Raw genomic sequence first — 11,051 nt, 5'->3', positions numbered from 1 at the left:
AGGATAATTTACAAAATAATGTCCAATAAGCATAAACATGTTTAACCTCATCAATCAAAGAAATACAAATGAGGGACACCTGGGTGGCTCAGCCGCTGAGCCTCTGCCTTTGGCTCAGATCATGATCCTAGGGTCCTGGGATTGAGTCCCGCATCAGGCTTCCTGCATGGAGCCTGCTTCTCCCTCTGCCTATGTCTCTGCCTCTCTCTGTGTGTCTCTCATGAATAAATACATAAAATCTTTAAAAAAAAATACAAATGAAAAAAAATACAAATGAAAACAATGAGATATAATTTTTTACCGTTACATTGGCAGAGCTTAAATTCATGGATGATGCCAGTGTTGGTGAGTATGTGCACCAATCCACACTCTCACGCATTCTTTGTAGAAGTATAATGGGATTAATTTTCTGGATGGCTGTTTTCTAAATGTAAAGAAGCTTTGCTTATTTTTTTTAAGATTTTATTTTTAAGTAATCTGCACACGCTATGCGGGGCTTAAATTTACAGCATGGAGGTCATGAGTCCGGTGCTCCAATGACTGGGCCAGCCAGGTGCCCCTAGCTGTAAAAATATTTTAAGTGTGTATTGTTTGGCCCGGCAGTTCCACTTCTAGGCATTACACTAAGGAAAGAACAGGAGCTCACAAAGTGAGTTGTAGCTTTGTTTATAATTAAGAAAAATTTTAAACCCTAATACCTCTAGAGGAAAGTTAAATTATGTCACATCCACACAATGGAATATTATGCTTCCACTGAAATGATAATGATTCTGTGCTCGATTTGGCAGCACATACCCCCAAAATGGCAGGACACAGAGATCAACATGGTTCCCTCTCAAGGGTGACATGCATATTCATGATGTGTGCCCTGGTTTTTTTTTTTTTTTTAGCTACACCTGTGGTAAACGTGGCATAATGGACAGGGCTGTTGAACCACTGTGTTGTACACCTGAAACTGATGTAACATTGTGAACCAACTCTATTTTTTTAAAAAAGTAAAAAAAATAGGGATCCCTGGGTGGCGCAGCAGTTTGGCGCCTGCCTTTGGCCCAGGGCGCGATCCTGGAGACCCCGGATCGAATCCCACGTCGGGCTCCCGGTGCATGGAGCCTGCTTCTCCCTCTGCCTGTGTCTCTGCCCCTCTCTCTCTCTCTCTCTCTCTCACTGTGTGCCTATCATAAATAAATAAAAAATTAAAAAAAAAAAAAAAAGTAAAAAAAATAAAGGTAGGCCTTGGATAGTAAAAATAATTTTTAAAATGATGAATCTTTGTCCTTTGTTGGCCTCAAGAAGCTGCTGTGTTGTGAGACAGTGTATGGAAGGACCACATTGTGAGAACTGAGGGCAGCTTCAGAGCTGCGAACAGCACACTGCTGACCTCAGCAAAGAAAGTGAATTTCCTGCAGCTGCACTGAGGCCAATGCAGCCAGTAACTCAGTGGAGGAGCTTGGAAGCAGGTTGTTCCTCATCAACTTTTTGATGAGGCTGCCACCCTGTCCAACGCCTCAGTTATAGCCTGGCTGCGAAAAACCGTGAGATCATAAATATGTGTTGTCTTTAGCTGCACAGTGTGTGCTGGTTTGTTGTTGTTTTTTTTTTTAAGACACATTTATTCAGTGTCATGATCAGACTATTACATTTAGCCATCAACAGCGTGGGTGCAAAAAAAAAAAATGACATTAAAACGCTTTGTTGGAATGCTTTACACTTTCCACAGAATAGAAACTAAAATAACCTGTTATACAATTAGTCACAAATACAGTCCTCAAGGTTTTTGCCCGTACATGAGTATTGTCTAAAATATGTCTTCTTTGTAGCAGCTAGGCCCTGCCACCACTGTGCTTGGCTGAGTTCACAAATCTATTGTAACCTGTACCTTCCCTGTCACTTCTCTGGCTCTCCTCTCCTGCTAAGCTTTGTTTCCTGGCAGAAATTAAAACCTTCTGCCACAGCACCGGTAGCTCAGCGGTTTAGCACTGCCTTCAGCCCAGGGCCTGATCCTGGAGACCTGGGATTGAGTCCCACGTCAGATTCCCTGCATGGAGCCTGCTTGTGTCTCTGCCTCTGTGTGTGTGTGTGTCTCATGAATAAATAAATAAAATCTTCTGCCACTGCCATAGCTGCTGCTGCTGCTGCTGGAACTGCCATAGCCACCTTGGTTTTGTGGTTTGGCAAAATATTGGCCTCCACCACCATAGGGGCCAGAGCTTCTGCCTCCAAAATTTCCTCCTTTCATGGCTCCAAAATTTGAGGATTGATTGTTGTAATTGCCAAAATTGTAGCTTCTGCCACCTCCAATGTTGCTTCCACTACCACTGCCATAGCCACCTCCACCTCCTCCATTGTTATAGCTGTCATAGCTGCCACTCCCGCCATAGCCACTGCCCTGGTTTCCATAACCCTGTCCACCACTCCCACAGCCTCTGCTTCCTCCAGAGTAACCAGGGCCACCTCCTCTATAACCACCATCATTACCAAATCCGTTACAGCCATCCCCACTGCCACTGTATCCACCACCATCTCAACTGCCACCGAAGCCACCTTTGACCACTGAGGTTCCCTCCACAATCAAAGTTTTCATTCCCACCATAACCACCTCCACAACCACCACCAGAACAACTTTGGCCTCTTTGGCTGGATGAAGCACTAGCCATCTCTTGCTTCAGTAGGGCTTTCCTTACTTCACAGTTGTGGCCATTCACAGTATGGTATTTTTGAATGACAATCTTGTCTACAGAGTCATGGTCATCAAATGTTACAAAAGCAAAACCTCTCTTATTGCCACTGCCTCAGTCAGTCATGATCTCAATCACATCAATTTTCCCATAGTGTTCAAAATAATCTCTTAGATGATGTTGTTCAGTGTCTTCTTTAATGCCACCAACAAAAATCTTTTTCAGTTAAGTGGGCACCAGGTCTTTGAGAATCTTCTCTTGAGACAGCCTTCTTCAGTTCCACAACTCTTTCATCCACCTTGTGTGGCCTTACATTCATGGCTGCATCCATGTCCTCCACGGTGGCATATGTGAGAAACTCAAAGCCTCTGGAGCACTTGGTGTTTGGATCTCTCATTACCACACAGTCTGTAAACATTCCCCATTTCATTCATTAAGTGGTCTGTGGATATGGTTAAACATGAATCCCGTCTTATATTAAGAAATGAAATAAATTGCAGTCAGAGCTTTTGCACTGCTGAGAATAGCTCATATTAAATGGAGAAAATTGCATTATGGCTATTTCAAACACAGTTGCAATGGTGATAAGGAAACAAAATCACAAGAGGGATGACTGCTATGCCAGACAACTCACTCTGCCTGAAAGAGGACATTGGAGCTAGGCTAACAGGCCACATGCTTCAATACAAGCCCACAGCCTGTTCAGGAGTGATTATCCATTTATCTTCACTGCACTGGATGGAAGCAGTGAGTAGACTATATACTTGAGAAGAACATAACTGGAAATGATGCCATCAAGTAAACCATTTTAATATTAAGCAAAGAATGTGGAAGGTTGAAAATATGACTTAAAGATTCTTACTTGTATCAGAATTTTCTCATTAATGCTGTAACTCATTGGCCAGGCTACTGAATTAGTCCAATCAATCATTAGTTTTTAGAGATTCGAGTGGAAAGAAAAAAATAGGTAGGAATTAAATGGAAATACTGAAAAAAGAAAAACCCTATCATCTTAATGTAATCTAACTTGCAACTTTTTTATGCCCTAAGAAAAAACATTACTTAGAAGGTGTCACCAGCAACATAGTATCACATATCAAAAATAAGTTAAAGATTTTCCTTGCAAGTGGCTCTAACTTAAGAGCAAAGCTGTGTTTTCCTTCCATACCACCCACAGTGTCCTCTTATCTCAACATTATTGCTCTTTATCGTGAGCCCATCATAGGGCTCCCTCGTTCCAAAGTTAATACCAATTTGTCTAGGCAGGGTTTCCCGTAGCAGGAATAATTAAGAAGTTTCCCTGATGCATCACATAAGTCATTTTTAGGTAAACAGAGCAGTCACTAGACAGATGAGAACTGACATTTTCATCCACATTAGTTTGAAAAGTATTCTGTATGTGATAGGCTTCTCACAATGATACTTGTACCCCAGGGTAGCAGCAAAAGGAGGGAAAGTACGTGTTAGCACGTCAGTTCTAATTGACTCTCAGCGTTATAAAATGCATCTACGCTAAAATCCACAACTTTATCCACTAGGAAGGAAGGATTCGGACTCATGGGAATACATTTAGTTGATAACTAAGCCTCTGATCAATTTTTCTTCCCTTATCAATATTTTGACTAGAAAGCGCTATACTTAGCTTGTCTTCTCCAGTTTGTTTTCAAGACCCCCATTCTGTTATCACTTCTTGGGGTCCTGACAACCCCCCTCCTTCTTCCTTGCCTCCCCTCCAGGGTGGATGTGTTTCCACACCATCCAGGGTTACCCTCTCCTGTGCTCTTTTCTCCCCACAGACCTGTAGGGGCTCCCTACAGGCAGAGCAGTGTCTAATTTTCCTCAGTAATCACGGATGCTTGGTGCAGCAACAAGCATTCGAGAGCCATTTAAACCAGTCCTGGTGCTTATTAATAAACCCTAGTAGGGGTACTCTTCTCCCTTGGACAGTGCTGAGGAATAGCAAGTTCAACCTTTTTCACCTCACTTTCAGACTCCACTATTTATCAAAAACATGTTCTTTTGCATTGTCTCGACATGACAATATTCTTATATTGGTTTATTATGAGGCCTGCTTCCTGAGCTACAGAAGGGTAGCGTTGTCTTGTTATTCCTTTTTTTTTTTTTTTTAAGATTTTATTTATTTATTTGAGAGAGCAAACGGGAAAGCACAAGCAGGGGGAGGGGCCTAGGCAGAGGGAGAAGCAGGCTCCCCAGGGTGGGGGGAGCAGGAAGCCCCATGCAGGGCTGGTTCCCAGGACCAGGGATTATGACAGGAGCAGGCCCACCGAGCCACCCAGGCGCCTCGTCATCTCGCTAATTCGTGTCATCTGTAGGTCAGGGCGGCCCCCGTTGACTTAGCACAGTTACATTCCTTGGCCCAAGCGCTGGCGACAGTGCCTAGCAGCCGATCCCCCATCACTTGCTGGATCTCCAAGCCCTAAGCACCCTGCACGTGCCCCCTTTCTGTGCACCGTGGGGTTGTTGAGAACTCGGCAAGGGGATGCCTGTGAAGCCCTGGCTCAGGGTCAGGCAGAGCGTGTAAGTAGCTCCGCACACCCAGGAGGGTTGTCCGGCCCGCAGGCACCGTCCCCCTCCTTCCTGGAGGGAGAGCTCAACCGGGTATCTCCCGGCCCGGGACGTGCTAGGTCCGTAAGGGTGGGAGGGACTGCAGGCCGGGTCCCCGCGTCCCCAGCTGACCCCGCCCCCCAGGAGGGAGGGGGCAGCCTCGGGCATCGGCGCGGGCCCCGGGGTTCGGGCTCTGACCAGGTCCGCGCGCGGGGCAGCGGGTGCGGGAGCCACGCCGGGGCCAGGGGGAGCGCGGGCGCCTGGGGGGGACGGCCTGCGCGCGGGGACGGCCGGACCGGGGAGCCCCCGCCGAGCTCCCCACCGCCCCGCCGCCCGCCGCAGCCCGGACCGCCTCGGGCCGCCATTGGCTGGCGCGCATCACGTGCGGAAGTGCGCGGCGGTGATTGGCTCGCGGGGCGGGGGGCGGGGCGGCGGCGCGGCCCTGGAGCGGCCTCAGCCGGCGACCCGGCGGCCCTGGCAGGCGCAGGCAGTTGCGGTGCGCGCGAGGGGCGCGGCGGGGCGTGCGTCTGCGGGAGCGACCTCGGCGAGCGCGGTGAGTGCGGCGGGGCGGGGCGCGGCGGGGCGGGGGCCAGTCGGGCCTGGCAGGTCTCCGGAGAGGCGGGGGTCGGCGCGGTGCGGTCCAAGCCGCATCCCGAGGCGTCGGCCGCGGGGGCCGGGGGAAGCGCGTGGGAGGCCGGGCGGGGGTCGTTCCGCGGTCTGCGCGGGGGAAGCTGAGGCTGGGGTGGAAACCTGAGCCCGGAGCCCCCTGCGGGCTACCCCGCCGCCCGCTTGCCCGCCCCTAGTGCGGAGGCCCTCAGGTGCGCGTCCCTCCAGGTGCAAGAGACCGCAGGTGTGGATCCCTCCAGGTGCGGGGGCCCCATGCGCGTGTCCCTCCAGGTGCAGAGGCCCCAGCTTCGGGTCCCTCCAGCTCTGGGGATCCCCAGGTGCGAGAGCCCTCAGGTGTGTGGATCCCTCCAGGTGCAGGGGCCCCAGGTGCATGTCCCTCCACCTCGGGGGGAGGGGGGGTCTCCAGCTGCTGATCCTCAGGTGCGAGAGCCCTCAGGTGTGTGGGTCCCTCCAGATGCAGGGACCCGGCTGCAGGTCCGTTCCGGGTGGGGCTCCTCCCAGGTGCGGGGGTCCCTCAGCTGCGGGTGCCTGGCCGGGGTTCCACGCCGGTCCTCAGGTGCTGCACCCCTCCCCAGGTCTGGCAGGGACACCGCTGCTGGCCCTGCGGAGCTCCCGAATGGGCGCGCCTGCTGGGAAAGTGCTCACAGGTTGGCTTTGCCCTGTCGTCCTCCCCTCCCTTCCCGTCTGGGGAGCGCTCCCTTCCACGCTTCTCCGAGCCTCGGGAACTCCAGGCCCAAGGCAGTTCCTTTAGAGTTAATATTAGACCGCAGCGCGCCGCGGACGGGGTCCAGGACACCGTCCACCTCAACCTGCCAGCCGGGGCCCGCCTGTGCCTCTGCTGTAATGAACGGTCTCCCCGGTGTGGGTGTGGATCTTACACTTTTCGGGGTCACAGCAGTTAGGAGAGGCTTCCGACAGGGATGGGGCTTGCGCGTCAAAATTCCACTCGGAAATCTGGAAATTATCCTGAGGGCAAACCTGAAATCACAGTTCTCTTAAAAGCACATCTCAACCTTTTTGCAAACTAAAAATGCCTTAGAATCTGAAGATTTTCTTTAGCTTTGAGCAGTATAGCGGGTGTGAAAGTGTACACATTGGGATGTTTCTTTTCTGGTGACTTGATCTGTTCTTTCTTCCATCACTGCAGCCTCACCAAGAGATACATGTAATTATTTAGTTTATTCATGTTTTTCCTTTCCCAAAACGTTTGTAAGTCGAATAATCAAAACATTTTTTTTTGCAAATGTTAACTGTGTCATTTAATGCACTTAATGTGTTGTTACCGAAAAAAATACATATTTTTTTGGTGGTTCCTGTGAAGGCAGCATTGGGGAGAGGAAATAATGTGGGTTTTGGTTTAAGGAAGAACTAGTGTTCTCATCCCAATTCCAACACTTTCTTGACCTTGGGCCACGGACTTTCTGGCTGATTGTCACTTTGCTCATGTTGAAGACAGCGACCGTGCCTCCAGAGGGTTTTATCTGAGACAGTGGATAGAAGGCCTTGGTAGAGTACTAAGCACAGCTGTTTTTCTACTGTTCTCTTTCTCCTTCACTGTTTTTAGAGCAGATTTGTGAGCTCCAATCCTGCTATAATATTCAAGGTCATTTTCATTTCCAAAAAGGATGCAGTTTACTTTTGAGAATCTACTCTGTGCAAGGCATTAAAAAATCCATAAAAATAAGAATGAGCCACCTTTTAAATTTTTTGAGAACTTGGAGAGCGTGGACTATTTAGATCCTAATCATGCTTTCCTTTCTGTGACTAAAATCATCCATTTGTTAACGTAGTATTTGTGAATGGTTTTTAGTATCAGGCTTTATGTTAGGTGAAGGGGATATACCAGTGAGAAAGGCAGACAGCATCCCTGATCTTACAGAAATTATATAGGAAAAAAAAAGCAATCAGCAAATAAAACAAGATAATTACAGATTATGATAAATGCTTGAACAATGAAACTATAAAGTCTCTGAATATTAACATGATGAAGAAATGTGTTTCTGAGTTTATAAAAAATAGTGGTTGGAACATTCTCTTAAACTCTTAAGTCTCATTTAACCTTATGAAAAGTATATTGTGTCAGAAAAAGGAAACTTCAGGAAAATAAAAGAGCACAGTTAAAGATTTCACAGGCCTGAAATACCTTTTACAGTTGATCCAAGAGATGTAACTTATGTTGGTTCCCTAAAAATGTCAAGGCTTCCATAGTTCTTTGGCTTAATTTTTAAGAAGTTGTAATCATTTTTTTTTCTTGGAAATCATTCCCTTTAATGGCGATTAGAATGGACACCTAGTTTGGTAGAAAATTGTGGCCCCAAAAATCTGTCTCTGTGATCTCTGAAATTATTTTTAAAAGATTTATTTCAGAGAGAGAGCATGTGAGCAGGAGGAGGGGCAGACTCCTCACTGAGCACAGAGTCCCACTCCCAGTTCTGTCTCACAAACCTGAGACCACAACCCGATGATCACCACCTGAGACAAAACCAAGAGACGCTTAACCGACCGAACCACCCAGGTGCCTCTCCGTGGTCTCTAATTTATTGATCCTTAAGCTCATGAGAATTTTAACACAAACAGTGAGTATGGGCTGACCATTAAACAAGTGTCTGAGGGATGCCTGTGTGGCTCAGCGGTTGGGCATCTGCCTTTGGCTCAGGTCGTGATCCTGGGGTCCTGGGATCGAGTCCTCCATCCGGCTCCCTGAGAAAAGCCTGCTTCTCGCTCTGCTTATGTCTCTGCCTCTTTCTCTGTGTCTCTCATGAATAAATAAATAAAATATTTTAAAAAAAAATAGGTGTCAGGGAGCAACTAGCCCAGGAACCTTAGACATAATGTATAAGTTACCCATTTTTATGTTTCTGGTTGACCAAACAGTGATCAATCCAATCACAGCAAATTAAACAAATTGGATTTTTAAGGAAAATTTTGCAAATAACTAGTTTGTAATGATGAGAATTTGAAACTTCCCAACTACTTATACTTGCATGAAAAAATAATAGGGTTTCTGCTTATTATTTTCTCGGTTTGTTATTAGTCACATTTTCTGGGCTATATCTAGGTAAGTATTTGGACATGACTTTTTTGTCATGGTTTACAACCTAACATTTGTCCTCTTGGGTGGTAAATCTGTTTTTTAAGTTTATTTATTTATGAGAGACCCAGAGAGAGGGGCAGAGATAGAGGCAGAGGGAGAAGCAGGCTCCCTGCAGGTGAGCCCAGAACCCTGGGATCACGACCGTAGCCAAAGGCAGATTCTCCACTACTGAGCCACCCAGGTGCCCCTTGGGTGGTAAATCTTATTATTTTAGTCCAAAACCTTTTGAATGGCAGGTCTCACCACAGGGCCATTGCCTAGCCTCATTGTAGCAGCTAAGAGCACTCCTGCTCATCTTTCCTTCTGTGTGAGTGTGAACACAGTCTCTCTCTGGTCAAACCTTCCTGTCTGGATACTGTCTTGATTTTAGCATAGGAGGTGGCCACTGCAGGTGGAGCTTGGCTGGGAAAAAGCCCACTGCTAGTTCCTTGAGGAAACAAAATCACTAACTTGATTAGTGATCACTAATACCTTGGTCTTGCAGCCATTTCTATTCGCTGTAGTCCAAGCAGCACCATCTTTTCTGCATGGTTGATCTCATAGTTTGTGGTGTTCAACCCTTCAAGAGAAAAGATGTCTGGCCCTATATATAAACTCAGGACTTTATTTCATCAATAATTTTTTTGAAGATTTATTCATGAGAGACACACAGAGAGAGGCAGAGACACAGGAAGAGGGAGAAGCAGGCTCCATGCAGGGAGCCCAACGTGGGACTTGAACCCGGGACTCTAGGATCACACCCTGGGCTGAAGGCGGTGCTAAACCACTGAGCCACCTGGGCTGCCGTCGTCAATAATTTTTGAGCCCTTACTATGTGCCAGGCATTGTAATGCTTTAAATGGATCTGTTTTGATGGATCAGTGGTAAATTCTTGTATAAGAAGGGGCACATGGGGATCCCTGGGTGGCTCGGCGGTTTAATTTTTTTTTTTTAATTTATTTATGATAGTCACACAGTGAGAGAGAGAGAGGCAGAGACACAGGCAGAGGGAGAAGCAGGCTCCACGCACCGGGAGCCTGACGTGGGATTCGATCCCGGGTCTCCAGGATCGCGCCCTGGGCCAAAGGCAAGCCCCAAACCGCTGCGCCACCCAGGGATCCCTGGCTCGGCGGTTTAATGCCTGCCTTCAGCCCAGGGCGTGATCATGGAGTCCCGGGATGGAGTCCAACATCAGGCTCCCTGCATGGGACCTGCTTCTCCCTCTGTCCCTCTGCCTGTCTCTGCCTCTCTCTCTCTGTGTCTCATGAATTTAAAAAATATATATATATATGTATATTTTTTTTAAAAAAGGGCCATGTGATCTTAGCTCCTCACAGAAACATGTTCTTATTTAGAATCGTGCCTTTCTACAGTCAATCCTGATACATTACCTTTATAGTTTATAAAGACTAAATCAACTCTACGTGGAAAAGTATCTAGAGATTTTATATTTTCTCCATTTTACTATACTAAATTAAAATTTTTTTTAAATTGTCTTTTAGGAATTAAATTGCTCAGTAGTTTGGTGTTGTGATGGTGTTTTTATTTTATTCTCATCTTGGTACTTTTTTATAAGAAGTTTGCATATAGCATATAGGGTTTTTTTTAAAAAAAATTACATATTTTCCCTTAAAGGTAATAAGTACTTAGTGTCAAATTTAGAAAGTATTGATAATCAGAAAATAAAACACACCCTGTTAATATTTTGATATATATTCTTCTAATCTTGTCTAAATACATATTTTATTTATATATTTCTTTTATAAAAGATTGTACTCTGCATTCTATTTTATAGCTTCTATTTTTTTCTAGTTATGATAAATAAATATACTTTTTGCTCACGTGATTCTGATTCTTTTTAAACGGGTGTTTTATTGCTAGAATAGGGACCAGAAAAATCCATTTATTAAATTACAGGATAAATTTAGAAACCCAAGTCACCAGTCCAAGAACAAACTCCAGTTCTCTGTTGCTTTCCTTCCCAATTGTGGCTTCCACCCGCACTGCAAGGGCTGTGTCCGAGAGCCTCTGAAGGAAGGTTACCCAAGCAGTTGCCCATCCGTAATACTGTGGGTTCTCTTCAAACCTTGTCAGCCAGTCCTTAGAATTTT

At 46.5% G+C, this 11,051-nt stretch overlaps 1 protein-coding gene across 2 annotated transcripts in view; it reads left to right on the top strand.

The window, feature by feature from the left end:
- The first annotated feature begins 5,704 nt into the window (after window positions 1–5,704).
- PTPDC1 (protein tyrosine phosphatase domain containing 1) overlaps window positions 5,705–11,051 on the top strand; it is a 60,379-nt gene continuing 55,032 nt past the window's right edge. For both annotated transcript variants that reach the window (XM_055311861.1, XM_055311859.1), the window contains exon 1: window positions 5,705–5,793. The gene's annotated coding sequence lies outside the window, so the exon portion shown is untranslated. The remainder of the gene's footprint in view (window positions 5,794–11,051) is intronic.

This window comes from Nyctereutes procyonoides, unplaced genomic scaffold (assembly GCF_905146905.1).
Source record: "Nyctereutes procyonoides isolate TBG_1078 unplaced genomic scaffold, NYPRO_anot_genome, whole genome shotgun sequence".
NCBI classification, from domain to species: Eukaryota; Metazoa; Chordata; class Mammalia; order Carnivora; family Canidae; genus Nyctereutes; species Nyctereutes procyonoides.
Note: the sequence above shows the minus strand (reverse complement) of the source record. Positions and strands in the feature narration are given on the sequence as shown.